Here is an 18,563-nt window from a genome sequence, read left to right as displayed (position 1 = left end):
TAAATGTGAGAGAATATTTAATTAAATAAATATGATTTATTTATTTAATTAATGGTCTGAATTTGGTTAAGTGAATTAAATCAAATAAATTGAATAATTTATTTAATTAATAGGAGAATAGGGTTAAGATGAATTAATTAAATATTAATTTAATTAATTATTAATTGATGGTTAAATAATCAAATAAATACTAAGTATTCATTTAATTAAGTGGACAGATTTATGTGACTACATATATATATATATATATATATAAAATAATACATACATATAATTAATTATTTTATTTTTGTGCCTCCAAACCCTAACCCTTTCTTTATTTCCTCTTTATATATAAGTTTTTGTTTTTTTTAAAACAACACACCTCACCTATTTACCCTAGCCCTAACCGGGCTAGGGTTCCATTTTATTACCTATGTTTTGGAGGGGGTGTTCGGTGTTTTATGTAGGGTCGGCGACGTTCTTTATTTCCAGCGGCCGAATGGAAAGGCGGTGGGTGAGCCGAGCGCCGCCCACTGTGTGGTTACACAGTGGAGCGCGGGCACCGCCCACTGTGTGGGTGCGGCCCGAAACCCGCGGTAAACCAAAACCCCTTTTTTTTTTTAAAAGTTATAAATTTTTTTTTTTTTAAATTTATATATATATAAATATATGTATATATATATTTCTCAATATGTTTTACAAGCAATTTTTTTTAAAACAAAAATAAACAAAGGTAAATCATTATGCTATATATATATCTATATATATATAAGGGTATATATACTAGGGTTTACATTTTCATTTGTTTTGCAGGGTATTTATATGACATGTTAATATAAAAATATATATAAATATATTCATGATTTCTACATGTATATATATATATATATATTTATTTATTTATTTATTTATAACTTATAGTATTATTTCTTTTTCTTAAACTAACATCGTAATCATGGAAGATTCTGATTTACAATTGTAGGAAAGGAAATATAGTAATAAGTCAGTTTAATGGAGGGATATTTTCCAGAACTACTTTGTACTCTATTGAATTACAAAAAACAGAATTATAAAATTATTTTTAAATCTACAATATGCATGCAAATCTAGTTAATGCCTTTCCTATTTATTTTTATTTTAAATGCTTAAAAATGGAATAAATTTACTGCTAAACTATTTATCATAACACATCGGATATATATATATATATATATATATATATATATATATATATATATATATATATATATATATATATATTTCTGAACTTAGGAAATACTATTTTAGGAATACATTATACTTTTCTGCAATAAATACATTCATTGATTTTACAACTAATACAACAATTAAATAAACACTTTTTTTTTATACTTAAAATCTAACAACAAATACAACTCATATTTTTCTGCAAGTAGAATGAAGATAAAATTCTCAGATAACAAGAAGAACACAGATTTAATTAAAACTGATTTTTCCATATTACAAAGACTATTGCATGCAATTCAAAAGTAACCCTTTTTTTTTTCAAAACAGAAAATAGAAATATAACTAGCTTTTTACAACTCTAAAGATATTCTGCAAAATTACAGGATGTTTCTTTATTTAATTACAATAACAAATCTCATGTCTATATTTCAAATTTACAACTTGCCTCTCATTTCAACGAATGAGGGTGTATTTCTCCTATCAAAACTAATAACTGCCAATGAATTTAAATTTCTTCAACAATAATCTTCTGCAACTTTTCAGTTTTCCTTTTCTTTTCTCCTGACATTCCTGCATAATAAATCACAAATATGACCATGGAGTGCTCACCTCCCAGCCTAGGCTAACTGGTAGCCACCCCCGAGCTTGGAGAACCAAGCCCTAGACGGGTAACAAACATGCAAACACATAGAAGGTAGGAAGCACACAAATTTCAAACACACTCCCAACTTGGCTACACTGCACCACACTTTGGTGATGACCTTTCCAAGGGTGGTAGTGGACCAATACCTTGAGGAGAACTGCAAGTATGGAAAACAAGTAGCCACCTCATGGCACAATAAATACATCAAGAATTTCAACCCCTTATTCCTTATTCCCCCCAAGGCATTCTAGCCTTGTATCCCTCCTTATGACCCCCATTGCACAAACAGACCATGCAGCAAGGGTCACACAAAAATCCCTTGTGATCGCTCTCAAACGAGAGTCTCTCACTCAAGGGTTGTCACTGCTACCACCCACAAGATCCTCCTCTCTCCCAAGAGTAAGAGGTCTTGAGAAAACTCCAAAAAACACAGACAAAACATAATGCAAAATACCAAAAGAAATTCCTAAAAAGGACATACAAGAAAACAGATTTCTTACACCAAATACTTTCAAACACATGCAAAGAAAATGAGACATTTTTAAAGAATAATGAAACCAACCTTAATCTACCCAAAGGTAGGATAATATTTGAGGAAGAGCCGCCCAATCCATGGATCTTCTTCTTCTACCCTTAGCCAATTTTTCTATTCAAATCTTTTCTATTCTATTCAAAATTTCTTTTGTCTCAAAAAATGGAGAGTGGGTGATTACCCTCAAATTTTCAAATTCTTGCTTAAGAAGCTCATTCTCCCAGTTCTCACAAGTTTCTAAAAACTAAAGACGAAAGTAAGACAGAATGGGAAAAAGACTCTCATTCAAATAGGAAAGTTTACAACTAAGTTCAAACTTCTAATTTCAATTTTCGCACAACTCAGAAAAGCCAAATTTTAAAGTGTCAAAAAGGTCACTTAGGAGTAGAAACTTGCCTAGAATTACCCCTAACCCTTAGGTATACCTTATGGGCTTTAGGAAACCCTATTAAACTACCCCTAGGTGTTCATTTAACCCATTTTAAACCCCTTTGAAGTTTATTTTCGGGTTAAACATATGTTGACCTCTCCAAAGATTTTTTTCTCAAGGTATCCATGACATCACGTTATATTAATTGAAAAAGCTATAGTTGAACACTTTCCCACTAAGAGACAAAAATAAAACATTTAAACTTAAATCCACACATGTGTCAAGTGACACAAATAAAATACTTTTACAATTTAAAACATGAAATTGTCTCTTGTGGATTTTACACAATAACTTTAAATAACACTTAACACACATACAACATATACTGTTACGAATAAAATACAACACAAATGGGGTGTTGTCTCTCCAAATAGACAACCCCTGGCTTACAAACATACATAAGTCTAGGTTTGGTTCTCCGTAATTTTCCATGGTCACATGTTAATTTCCTGCGCATCTCAATTTACACATTAGTTCTTTCAAATATCCACATATAATATAATTTCAAAAGAATAACAATACACATCATTACTTGTATACAATTTACATCTGCACAGATTAAATACATCTCTTATCAAGCAATATCACATAAGCAATTTCATCCTAATTCACATAAACTTAACCATACATCATAGTTCTATTATCATAGTAAAGTCCTACAAATTCAATAACGACATCTATCATCACAATATCATCTTATCTAACAATCATGTAGTGTTCTATCTCATAAAGCATATAAGTAAATCATCAAAACATAGCAATGTTATCCAAATCCTGAAATCATATAAGTTCTAAGTTTCAAAATGCATCAAAATAAAGTATCCATAATAGTCTAAATATAAAATCCACTGAATGTCAGACTGAGTCGAGGTGAGGCCTCACACCCTCCCCCTCTAGGCATGAACTTCCTGTTGGAGTTCATCAAAGAGGTGGGGGGTACTCTGATCTCATACGTGCTGCGTCCTCCCATGAAGCCGTGACCTCATCATAACAATCCCACTGGACCCTAACCTGGTCTAGCTCTCGACCTCGAAGGGCCAGCATCCGGTGTGCCAAAATGTGAATGGGCTCCAAAGCTAGCTGTTCATCCGACTCCACCTGCAAGGCATCCCAATCTAAAATGTGAGACTCATCATAGATATATTTTCTCAAAACTGATACATGAAACACATCGTGGATGCGTGACAAGCTAGGTGGCAATGCTAAATGGTAGGCAACTGGGCCTATCCTCTCAAGAATCTCAAAAGGTCCTACAAAGTGAGGTGCGAGCTTAGAACCCTTTCCGTAACGGATTGAACTCTTATGCGGTCACACTCTCAAGAAAACTCTGTCTCCAACCAAGTAGCTACGATCTATCCTCTTTGCATCAGCATATTTCTTCTGTCTATCCTGAGCCTCTCTGAGACACTGCCTAATCAAATCCACCTACTGTTCCATATCCTGAACTATCTCAGGACCAATAGCAACTCTGTCCTCTATGTGATCCCAACTCAAGGGCATCCTGCAAGGCCTGCCATATAATGCCTGATAGGGTGGCATCCCTAAAGAAGTGTGATGCCCATTGTTATAGGCAAACTCCACTATGGGAAGATACTCCTCCCACCGGGTCTGATGATCCATGATGTACATGTGAAGCATATCCTCTAGCACCTGATTGACCTTCTTTGTCTGACCATCTATTTCCAGGTGATAGGCTGTACTGAAATTGAGCTTAGTGCCCATAGCTGCCTGTAATGACTTCCAAAAGGAAGAAGTGAAAAGAGAATCCCTGTCGGAAATAATCTTGCGAGGCACGCCATGAAGTCTAACAATGTCTCGCAAGAACACCTGTGCTACTGCTGGAGCTATGAATGTAGTACGGACTGGTGAAAAGTGAGCTACTTTGGTCAACTTGTCAACTGTCACCAAGATAGCATCATGGCGACGAGAAGACATAGGAAGACCGATGATGAAATCCATGGATATAGTATCTCACTTCCACTCTGGTATAGCATGAGATTGGAGCAACCCACCTAGATGGCGGTGCTCCGCCTTTACTCTCTGACACTCGAGGCATCGAGCTACTATCTCAGCAATGAGCTGCCGCATTCCCGGCCAATGATACAACTGCCTCAAGTCAGCATGCAACTTTTTAACCCCGGGATGCACTGCATAAGGAGCTCTATGAGCCTCCATGACAATGAACTCTCGCAACCCTCCGGAGGAAGGTACATAAATGCGCCCTCTATGGCGTAACAGTCCATCGAACTCCAAAGAATAATCCACATATTTCCCTTCTAGAGTAACCTGAGATCGTATTACCTGACCAACCTCTGCATACCATCCATCCTCTGGCAAGTGTTGTAGTATACGGTCTCTCAAATCCATACCCATAGATATGGTGTAAACCTCGTGACGTCTCCTACTCAAAGCATCTGCAACTACGTTTTCCTTTCCTTTGATGTAGTGAACGTCAAAATCATATTCGCACAAGAACTCCATCCATCTCCTCTGACGTGCATTAAGGTTCGGCTAAGTGAAGATGTACTGAAGACTCTGATGATCTGAATGCAACTCGAAGTGATGACCTAAAAGGAAGTGTCTCCACCTCACAAGTGCATGCACTACTGCTACGAGCTCAAGGTCATGAGTAGGATAATTAAGTTCATGAGTCTTAAGTTTCCTAGACTCAAAAGCTATGGCCCTACCCTCCTGCATAAGAACTGCTCCTAAACCCTCTAGTGAAGCATCTGTACAAACCATGAAGTCAGTTGTAGGATCTGGTACAACAAGGATAGGAGCACTAGTAAGTGCCTTCTTGAGTTTCTGAAAGGCCTTCTCGCACTTCTCTGTCCACTCAAATTTCCTCCCTTTACGCTGAAGAGAAGTAATAGGGTGTACAACTCTGGAGAATCCCTCGACAAAACGTCGGTAATACCTTGCTAAGCCCATGAAACTCCTGACCTCTATCACACTGGTAGGTGCTGGCCAATCCATAATAGCCCTAATCTTTGATGGGTCAACTGAGATCCCATCACTAGAAATAACGTGCCCAAGTTACTTGACCTCAGACCGAAAGAAAGCACACTTCGACAAGCTGCCAAACAACTGGTTATCCCACAAACACTGCAATACCTGTTTTAGGTGCTCCTCATGCTCCTTCTCATTCCGAGAATATATTAGTATATCATTGAGAAACACAATAACAAAATGGTCCAGAAATGTACGGAACACCCCATTCATGAGGCTCATAAAAACTGCTGGGGCATTTGTAAGTCCGAATGGGACTACGGTGAACTCATAGTGACCATATCTAGTGCGAAATGCGGTCTTGTGGATATCACTCTCTACTATTCTTAGTTGATGGTATCCTAACTTTAGATCTATTTTGGAAAAGACTTTGGCACCCTGAAGCTGGTCGAATAAGTCATCAATTCTGGGCAAAGGATATTGGTTCTTGATGGTTACTTTATTTAGCTATCGATAATCCATACACAATCTGAGAGATCCATCCTTCTTAATGAAGATGACTAGTGCACCCCAAGGAGATACGCTAGGATGAATGTGACCCTTCTCAAGGAGTTCCTCAAGCTGTATTTTGAGTTCATTTAGCTCATTTGTGGTCATCCTATAAGGTCTCTGGAAACTGGCTCGGCTCTTGGTACTAGGTCTATATGAAAATCAATCTCTCTACAGGGCGGAATTCCCGGTAACTCTGAAGGAAATACATCTAAATATCCCTTAAGGATAGGATGGTCATCGAGCGATGTTTCCTTTTCTTCCTCTTCTCCTCTGTCACTGATAGTGATAGCAAATAGCTAACATCCCTTCCGCATGCTCCACTTAATCTACATTGCAGAGATCATATGAAGAGACACAAGCCTCTGAATCCCGGTGATAACACACTTGATCTTTTTCAGGCAGCAATCCATCTTGGCTCTGTGTGCATAAAGTCAATCCATGCCAAGTACGATTCCATAAGATCCAAGTGGGGTCACTCTATGGTCTACTAAAGTGGTGGTCTTGCCAATCTGCAGCTGACATGCCCTAGCCTCTGATTCCACTGACACTCTAGCCCCTGAAGCTAATTCCACTTCCCAACTGACACCCTGTCTAGTTGCCACTAGCCCGCAATGCTCCACAACCAATGGAGATATAAAGGAGTTAGTAGCTCCTGAATCAAACAAAATAGATACATTGTTACTTTTGATCATACCTGTAGATTCGATAACCGTGGCCTGATGTTCAGCCTAGTGGTTGTCAACCACTGCAAATACTCTATGGGACTTGCCCATATCACCAACTATCGGCTCTGAAGCGGCCATCCGCTAATTCCCTGCCACCTGACCCTGAGGGAAATCCCTTGCCATATGCCCCATGGCTCCACACGTAAAGCAAGCACCCCATGCCTGAAACTGGGCGCCCTGAGGCCTAGAGAAAGCCTGACCTCCTGTCCTACTGGATCTATTGTACCCACCCCTGGAGGACTGCTAAGTCCTCGCCGGCTATGTGTACTGCCCCTATGCTCTCTGATCATGTCTCTGTCCCTGAGTCTACCACTGTTTGGGCTTGGAACCCTGCTGATACTATGGAGGCTTCTGCCTTTGGTTCTGTGGTGTCTGTTGTGGAGGAGGGGGTTTGGAGAACCCCTGAGAATTTTGGTTGTTTCCTTTCCAATGTGGTTTCTGGAATCCATAAGTCTGAGGTGTGGGATTTCAGTTCTGAAACCGATCCCTATTGTCCTATGGTCTGACCTGAATTTCGTCGACAATCAGTGCCTTCTCCACAGCAACCCAAAGACTTTCTGGAGTGGACATCCTAACAGGCCTGGCTATACCGGCATTTAACCCTCTGATGAAGCAGTTTACAAGAAGTTTCTCATCCTTTAAATAATCTACATAAGGCAACAACTCAAAGAATTTGCTTTCATACTGGGTTACTGACAAGCTTTTTTGTTGGAGATCATGAAATTCGTCTATACGACGCTATCTGAAGTGTTCTGATAGGTACCTCTCATGGAACCTCGCTGTGAATATCTCCCAAGTGAGAGTATCAAGAACTAATCCGCATTTGTACTCTTCCTGTCTCCACCAAGTGGAGGCTGACCCTCTCAGTAGATGAACTGCGACACGTGCTTTCAGGTTGCTCTCGTAAGAATGCAACACAAAGCACCTCTCAAGACTCAAAAGCCATGCCTCGGCCTCTACCCCATCGGTAGAACCTCCGAAGGATGGTGGCTGGAGGTGCATGACCTCCCTGATAAGATCCCCTGGATCTTGACGAGCTCTCTCAAAATAAACTGGTTCCACCGCTGGAGGTGGTCCTGGCATATGCACAAACTCTGGTTCATTTCCACCCCGACTCTCTACAAGAATAGGAGCTAGGCTCCTGCTTCATTCTCTATCAACAGATCTATGACTCCCAGAGTCATGACTTCTAGCCTGAGGGTTCTCTACTGGGATCCTTTCTTGAACTATGCCAATAAGATTCTGTATTGCTGCTAAGAGGTCTTGGTTAGGTTCATTTGGCTATTCGGGAGGTGCTCCTAGGTTCTCTTCTGGAACCGATGCCTCCCTCACTACCTCTTGCGTGCTATGCGCAAACGTCTAGGACCCCGTCCGCGTTTGCGAGCTTGTCGCATTGTCGGAGGCATCCTAAGAGGAAAATAAGGCAAAAAAATTAATTAATTTCTTTTAGAATAATATTAATTCAATTAAATTTAAAAGTCTGATAAAATCAATTTAACAAAATAATTTAAATAATCTAAGGCGAAACGTAAGTGGAGTAAGGTTCCTAGTGTGGAAACCTTGCTCTGATACCAAAATGTCATGCCCAAAATTTAGGGCAAAAACGGAATGATTTTTTTTTTTCAAATACAAATTAATTAACAAGTTTGCTAACACAACATGCACTAATGTATTTGCCATATCTATATTCGAGCTAAGTCTGATACAAACCAAGTATCGAAATTAATTAAATTTTATTTGCGGAAATCTAAATGATTTAATTTTATTTTCACAAGGTACCTAGTCAATAGATTAATTAAATCAAACTCCTTAAAAATAGTAGATGAAGATAAATTTAATCTCCAGTAAGACTTTATAGACTAAAATCCATTTTTAAATCAACAATTTTAATAATTGTTTAAAGTGTCTATTAATTTCTTAATAAATGTCTCCCATAAGTTTATTTTTATTAAAATCAAAGAACCAATCCCCATTTTTTTTGCTATAGTTCCATGATTGACAACCATCTCTTAATTAATTATTTGATTTACCATCCGCCCTATAAACAACCTTATTATTGATTGTTTTAAAATAATTTAAACATTAATACACATAATGTATCTTAAAATATCTTTATTATATGCAACTAAATTAGATATATTTTTCCTTAGCAAATATTAATACAACGTACTCATTTTTGTTCGAATATTTTAACTCTTGAAAAACCCATAAATATTTAATATCTACACCATTCTCAAAACTATATATATATATATATATATATATACAGTATTACATTATGTATATTTATTTATATATATATATATATATATAAAATAATACATACATATAATTAATTATTTTATTTTTGTGCCTCCAAACCATAACCCTTTCTTTATTTCCTCTTTATATATAAATTTTTTTTTTTTAAAACAACACACCTCACCTATTTACCCTAGCCCTAATCGGGCTAGGGTTCCATTTTATTACCTATGTTTTGCAAGGGGCGTTCTGCGTTTTATGCAGGGTCGGCGGCATTCTTTATTTCCAGTGGCAGAATGGAAAAGGCGATGGGTGAGCCGAGCGCCGCCCACTGTGCAGTTACACAGTGGAGCATGGGCGCCGCACACTGTGTGCCCACATAGTGGTGGCGTTTCGGTGCCACCCACTATGTGTTCACACAGTGGCAGCGTTTTGGCACTGCCCATTGTGTGTACACACAGTGGGGTGTGGCGCGAAACCCGTGGTAAACCAAAACCCCTTTTTTTTTTAAAAAAGTTATAAATTTTTATTTTTTTAAATATATATATATATATATATATATATATTTCTCAATATGTTTTACATGCAATTTTTTTTAAAACAAAAATAAACAAAGGTAAATCATTATGTTAAATAAATAAATAAATAAATAAATATATATATATATATATATAACTTATAGTATTATTTCTTTTTCTTAAACTAACATCGTAATCATGGAAGATTCTGATTTACAATTGTACGAAAGAAAATATAGTAATAAGTCAATTTAATGGAGGGATATTTTCCAGAACTACTTTGTACTCTATTGATTTACAGAAAACAAAATTATAAACTTATTTTTAAATCTACAATATGCATGCAAATCTAGTTAATGTCTTTCCTATTTATTTTTATTTTAAATGCTTAAAAATGGAATAAATTTACTGCTAAACTATTTATCAAAACACATCGGATATATATATATATATATATATATATATATATATATATATATATATATATATATATATATATATATATATATATATATATATATATATATATATATATATATATATATATATATTTCTTTTTCTGAACTTAGGAAATACTATTTTAGGAATACATTATAATTTTCTGCAATAAATACATTCATTGATTTTACAACTAATACAACAACTAAATAAACACTTTTTTTTTATACTTAAAATCTAACAACAAATACAACTCATATTTTTCTGCAAGTAGAATGAAGATAAAGTTCTCAGATAACAAGAAGAACACAGATTTAATTAAAACTGATTTTTCCATATTACAAAGACTATTGCATGCAATTCAAAAGTAACCCTTTTTTTTTTCAAAACAGAAAATAGAAATATAACTAGCTTTTTACAACTCTAAAGATATTCTGCAAAATTACAGGATGTTTCTTTATTTAACTACAATAACAAATCTCATGTCTATATTTCAAATTTATAACTTGCCTCTCATTTCAACGAATGAGGGTGTATTTCTTCTATCAAAACTAATAACTGCCAATGAATTTAGATTTCTTCAACAATAATCTTCTGCAACTTTTCACTTTTCCTATTCTTTTCTCCTGACATTCCTGCATAATAAATCACAAATATGACCATGGAGTGCTCACCTCCCAGCCTAGGCTAACTAATAGCCACCTTCGAGCTCGAAGAACCAAGCCCTAGACGGGTAACAAACATGCAAACGCATAGAAGGCAGGAAGCACACAAATTTCAAACACACTCCCAACTTGGCTACACTGCACCACACTTTGGTGATGACCTTTCCAAGGGTGGTAGTGGACCAATACCCCGAGGAGAACTGCAAGTATGGAAAACAAGTAGCCACCTCATGGCACAATAAATACATCAAGAATTTCAACCCCTTATTCCTTATGCCCCCCAAGGCATTCTAGCCTTATATCCCTCCTTATGACCCCCATTGTACAAACAGGCCATGCAGCAAGGGTCACACAAAAATCCCTTGTGATCGCTCTCAAATGAGAGTCTCTCACTCAAGGGTTGTCACTGCTACCACCCACAAGATCCTCCTCTCTCCCAAGAGTAAGAGGTCTTGAGAAAACTCCAAAAAACACAGACAAAACATAATGCAAAATACCAAAAGAAATTCCTAAAAAGGACATACAAGAAAACAGATTTCTTACACCAAATACTTTCAAACACATGCAAAGAAAATGAGACATTTTTAAAGAATAATGAAACCAACCTTAATCTGCCCAAAGGTAGGATAATATTTGAGGAAGAGCTTCCCTATCCACGGATCTTCTTCTTCTACCCTTAGCCAATTTTTCTATTCAAATCTTTTCTATTCTATTCAAAATTTATTTTGTCTTCAAAAATGGAGAGTGGGTGATTACCCTCAAATTTTCAAATTCTTGCTTAAGAAGCTCATTCTCCCAGTTCTCACAAGTTTCTAAAAACTAAAGACGAAAGTAAGACAGAATGGGAAAAAGACTCTCATTCGAATAGGAAAGTTTACAACTAAGTTCAAACTTCTAATTTCAATTTTCGCACAACTCAGAAAAGCCAAATTTTAAAATGTCAAAAAGGTCACTTAGGAGTAGAAACTTGCCTAAAATTACCCCTAACCCTTAGGTATACCTTATGGGCTTTAGGAAACCCTATTAAACTACCCCTAGGTGTTCATTTAACCCATTTTAAACCCCTCTGAAGTTTATTTTAGGGTCAAACATATGTTGACCTCTCCAAAGATTCTTTTCTCAAGGTATCCATGACATCACGTTATATTAATTGAAAAAGCTATAGTTGAACACTTTCCCACCAAGAGACAAAAATAAAACATTTAAACTTAAATCCATACATGTGTCAAGTGACACAAATAAAACACTTTTACAATTTAAAACATGAAATTGTCTCTTGTGGATTTTACACAATAACTTTAAATAACACTTAACACACATGCAACATATACTGTTACGAATAAAATACAACACAAATGGGGTGTTGTCTCTCCAAATAGAAAACTCCTGGCTTACGAACATACATAAGTCTAGGTTTGGTTCTCCGTAATTTTCCATGGTCACATGGTTAATTTCCTGCACATCTCAATTTACACATTAGTACTTTCAAATATCCACATATAATAAAATTTCAAAAGAATAACAATACACATCATTACTTGCATACAATTTAAATCTGCACAGATTAAATACATCTCTTATCAAGCAATATCACATAAGCAATTTCATCCTAATTCACATAAACTTAACCATACATCATAGTTCTATTATCATAGTAAAGTCCTACAAATTCAATAACGACATCTATCATCGCAATATCATCTTATCTAACAATCATATAGTGTTTTATCTCATAAAGCATATAAGTAAATCATCAAAACATAGCAATGTTATCCAAATCCTGAAATCATATAAGTTCTAAGTTTCAAAATGCATCAAAATAAAGTATCCATAATAGTCTAAATATAAAATCCACTGAATGTCAGACTGAGTCGAGGTGAGGCCTCACAATTATCAGCCACATTTGGTGATCCTTTAGTACTTGGCATTGCAACATCAAATACATCAGCAATATGTAAAGATTTATGGTCATCATTACCATAATTTTCATTACTGTCAACCTTAGGAGATGCATGATTTACTTGATAATTTGCAGTCACATAGTCAGCATAACTGGCATACAAATCAAATGGTACATATCCCTTGTATATATCTGTAGACACCTAAAAATGGTCAACGCTTGCAGAGTCATACTTTAACATTTGCGCATTGCCTCATTTTAGGTTTTTGCGTCGCATTAACATTTCTCCTATGATTCGCACTTGGTCTTTATCATTTGTGAACATCGAGTCATTCCTCTACATTCTTCATTCATCTCGCTCTCAAATTTGGTCTTGTCAACAACACTATCCAGTCATGATTTTAATCGATCTTATCCTATTGCATCAATGTGCGTGCTTATTTGTCATCATTTTGGACATCGTCAATCCTAATTAGGGTTTTGTCCTCTTGTCAATCTTGTCATCTGGTGATCGATTTATCATCAATCCTTATCATTTTCAATCTTGTCATTTAACGATCGATTTGTCATCGGTCGTTGTCATGTTCAATCTTGTCATTTTGCGATTGATTTGTCATCAATCGTGGTTGTTTTCAATCCTGTCGTCTTGCAATCTATTTTGTCATCAACCTTGTCCTCTTGTCAATCTTGTCATTTTGTGATTGATTTGTCATCGATCGTTATTTGTCTCAATTATGTCAATTTGGATCAATTGGTCATTGTTCCTCATCAATTGGCGCATTTATCAATCAAATCATTTATCACATTGGTCCTATGTTAATCATAATCAAATTGAATTAATTATCTTTCATCAAGACCTAATTCATCTTCTAGGGTTTCGTGATTTAATCATTTAACCTTGTTTGTCATTTCTTCCTTTAGGATTAATAATTTATTTATTTTATCCTAAGTCTTCTTGCCACAATTAAATGTTCATTTAATTGGCTAATTATTCCTCTTTGTGAATTAATTAATAAATGAAAGATTATTAATTAATTTACCTAATTTCTAATTTCCATCAATTTCTTAATTTTCTAATTTCTTAATTCCTCATTTCTAATTTTCTAATTTTCTAAATTCTTAATTTCATTTCCTCCTATTTTTGTAAATTAATTAATGAATGGGAAATTATTAATTAATTTACCTAATTTTCATCAATTTCCTAATTTCCAAGTCATCATTTCTAACCTAATTTTCTAATTTCTCCTAAATTCCTAAATGTCTATTTCTATTTCAAAAACTTGTCATAAATCTTTGCATAGCAATTTGTCATAAATTGTCATAAATTGTCATAAATCCTTGCATAGCAATTTGTCATACACGTCATAATTTTTCTATTCTTGATTTGAATTTCCATTCGAATCATTATCATGCTAATTTGATCCATCTCTCCAATTTATCTATAAATTGGATGAGTTTCTTCAATCAAGATCCCCAATTGATCGCATTTTTGAATCCCCTAATTAGATTATCGAATTTCTAATCAATCACGTTTCGAGTACTTTTGAGCAATTTTATTATCTACTTGCTTTCAATCATGTATGTGCACTTGTTGGTGAGATCCACAACCAAACTATTTGAAGAGGAAAGAAGAACAATGGAGCCGCATGAAGGAAGCATTTGGATTTACCTCTGGTTTGCATAATCTTTTTGAATGTTTCAATTTTCATGTCTCTATTGAATGTGTTTAGGATAGATCATTGCAATTGTGCTTTCGTGATTGAGCTAATGATTAGTATGTTTATCTTGTTTGTGATGATTTCCTATTTCCTAACGTACAATATCAATCTCCGTATCAACATTATCACAACATTGCACACTAATCATTCAATCATTACTGTGAGAGGCAACCAACATTAACAGCAGAGGATCTTGACTCTCATTCAAATTTGAAGCACATGCATCAACAAAACCATTCGAAACTGTAGAGCTTGATGCACCTAGACACAGAATGATTTGCTCAACTCCACATGGTATTTCACCATTGAAGGTGCTTTGACAAGAAACTACAACATACACAAATTTCTTGGCTATCCCGAATTTCAAATTATTTTCAATGTCTCTAGTTGTGTTAAAAGCTTCATACAAAGTCTTAGGTTCTTTGTTTCTCAATAGGAAACCCATATTCTTACCAAAAGCACTCATATAAATATCCAGACATACCGTATCATCAAACTTATACTTTCTAGAAATTTTAGACAATGTTTGTGAAAACCTGATATTAAATGTTGGTACCAATTCATCTTCCTTGATTTGTATATAAGTGAACTCTTTCATCATATCATAATCACTCATTTTTTCATCAAATTGATCCATGAAATCTGAAATCAATTCTTCCCATGAGGTAATAGAATTCACTGGCAAAAAAGAAAACCAATCTCTTGCATCCTCTTTCAATGACTGAACAAACAATTTCATGCATATATCTTCCTGACAAATTTTAAATTCTCCTATCAAATCTGAAACTCTTTTCACATGTTGACATGCTAATTTTGATTTCTTCCCACTGAATATGGGCAAATACTTTCTGATTTATGTGGATATGGGATTTGGGTAACCCGGAATACCTTCAAAGTTTAGAGCAGCATAATACTTCATACTGAAACTCTTCCTATTACATGGTTGTTCTGGTTTACTAGGCATGGTCATATGTGGAAATACAAAACGCTGAAAAACTTCATTGCTCATTTTTTCTTACTCCCACAAATGATTATACAATCTTGGATAAAAAACTTCAAGCACATGTTCTTATTCAAATCTATTCATTAACATTGCTTGACATAAAGTTTTCCAAATTTGCATACTATGGAAGATCATATACATTGGATATTTCAGCAGAATAGCTATGCAAATTTATTTTGGGATTCTTCTTTCCCTCTAGAGTAGTGTTGTTCACTAAATGGGAAAACAACATTACACATTCAAATTTTTAGAAGAGATGTCTTGCATTTAAAACCTCTAAAAATACCTGGAGATTTGCAGCTGTAAGACTTGTAGATCTGGAGATTTACTTCACTTTTAGAACGGTCTTTTACATCAGAGTTGCCACCTCTTGCACATAGGATATTTTGAACAACAGAACACTATTCAACACAAGTTTAAATCTCTATTTCCTCCTTCTATCTTGCTGCAATAAACACTCTTCCAGGTTATTTAACACTGCTATGAACCACAGAGTCACCACCCAATAAGGAATTGGGGAAAAATTCGCACACAGCTACAAGAACTTCTTACAACTCTCAACAATATAAATTCATTGTTACTCCTTCATAAAATATGACATGAAACACATATCATTCTGCAGATCCAGAACAAGGAGCATTTTCTTCACCATAAAACCAATTTCAACTTTGTGCATATACAATGGATTGACTAACTGGATATGAAATTGACAGGACGAAGAATACATTCCACTTCTAACCATATCAATCAAGCATTTGAATCCATTTAATTACCTAGCAAAGTTGCCATTTTTGTTGTGGTCACTCGGATGGGATAATCTCAACCTTATATGAATTAAATATTTCTTAACCAGAGGCTCTTGACAGTTCATTTGTTCTCCAACAGAGTCGCCACTTTTGTTGTTCACCAAAAGTGATAACCCAAGAACACCTGCAATTGATCTATGAAGTAGCCAATTCAATCTATGAAGAACCTCAAGGATTGGACAACATGATAAGGATATGAATCCTTCTACTCTTCAGGCTCTGCAAAACCTAGGCGGGTATACCTTTGATGCTTAGAATTAAACCTATTACACACCTATGACAACATCAACATAAACAGATAGATCTCACCATGGCTCTAAAACAAGTAGTTTATTGCAGAGGGGCTAGATCTACACATAAAACTCAACTATGCTTGAGCATGAGATAGATGAAATATTTCAAAACATAACATAAACTAAAGGTATTCTGATTGGATTTTAAATTGGTTTGGGAACCCCCTTAATTGCAAGATCAGTGCCTTATCTAAGGGCAACAGAGTCATACATCAAACTATAAGTGAAAACACTCATTGCAAATCCATCTTCATCATGAAATCTTTCTGCATTAATGCCTTACATAATGCATTACTAAGCTTATCCACAGAAAATATCAGATCCAAAAGCATGAACCCTATTTTATTAATTTTTGCTCACAGAGTTTAAAATCTTCCTTGAAGATTACCTACAAACAAGCATTACACTCACAGACACAACTGTTTATGACAAACTTGGTCCTTCTTAAGAATCAAATTTGAATAAAATGAAGATACACTTCAGAGACAAATTTTGTACGAATTTGTGCATGCCTTACATACATAAGAACCTGTAGCAAATAATACCTATAGCATGAATCAAACTCTATTTTATGGAAAAGGACATTGCCCTGTACAATTTTGAAAAGAACTCAGAATTGGAAGCCATGAAAATATGGAGCCACTCCCCAAATTTCTGGAACCCTTACAAATGAGAAGAATTGAGAATAAGAAGAGGAGGGAAAGATCAGATCTGCAACCAAAATTGGCAAGTGTCTATTTTCTCTAACTGAAATTCTTTACCTTCTTCTTTCCCATGGAAACTGCTCTTGAAACATCCCATATTTGTTAAAATTAACTATCTAATTAGATTCCTCACTCTGAGAGCTTTCCGACGATATATAATACTTCATATTTTGGCCAAAAATTGAGCCTTGAGCGAATTAATTCTTCACATGTGCACAATCATTTAAATTTTTGAATTTTCAATATAGTTTCAAATATATAATAAACTGAATTTAACTCTGATTTTTTCCTCTGATTGTGCCCTGACGCCTTGCCACGTGGTGATCTCTGATTGGTCAATGGGGTCCACTGGGTGCCACCTAGGATGACACCTCATCACTGCCACTGTGTATGCCAAATCATCGCCACTTGTCTGTCCACCTGTTGCCATCTGTGCGCCACATCATCACCACCTAGGCACCATCGGGATGAGACCCGCCTGTTGGATATCTGATTGTACCTGCCACCTGAGCGCTACCTGGCTTTCACCATTTCGCATTTCGCCTTTCACCATTTCGCGGCCTCTAATGAGTGAGCATCTCACCTTCGCGAAGCAGCGCAGATCATCTGATCTCCTGAAACATGCACGATCTTACCCTGCTCAATTTTTGGAAATGCTTTTTGCCATTTCGCGGCCTCTAACGTTCGTGCATCTTGCCTTCGCGAAGTAGCGCGGATCGTCGATCCATCTCGGATATGCTCACTGGTTAAGTCGACCTTTCTTTGCAAAATTCACCCTCCACCTCGGGAAGCATGCCTGTGTGGGGTCCACCTGTCGCCATCTATCACCTCCTCTGGTCCCCTTGGGATCTGTGCCCACGCGCATGGGGTTCACTTGGGCGCTCAACGAGCACCGTTCGTCAAAAGCCTTGAGGGCTTTGACATATTACATTAGTGTGTTCTTGCATATAAACATTAGACAAGTCCACTTCCTAGCAAATGTGGGACTAAGGCTTTAAACCTGGGACTGCACTTTGAAGCTTTGCCTGACACTTTCATGGAAGTCTTTTTCATTTTCTTGGAATTCAATGGCCCTCTTAACCACGCCATATTGGGAGGAGGCATTGGCTGTTTAAATTAACTTGATGCTTTAAACTTCACTCCAAACACCACTCCACGCTGAAGACAATGAGGACCTAGCTGGGCATTATGCATTTGAAAGATTTTATGCTTCTCCCAAACACCATGGCTGAGTACACCTACCATTTAATTTGCTTGA

The sequence above is a fragment of the Cryptomeria japonica genome, chromosome 8 (genome assembly GCF_030272615.1).
Source record: "Cryptomeria japonica chromosome 8, Sugi_1.0, whole genome shotgun sequence".
Taxonomy (NCBI): domain Eukaryota; kingdom Viridiplantae; phylum Streptophyta; class Pinopsida; order Cupressales; family Cupressaceae; genus Cryptomeria; species Cryptomeria japonica.
The sequence above is the reverse complement of the archived record's forward strand: the minus strand, read 5'-3'. Positions refer to the sequence as shown.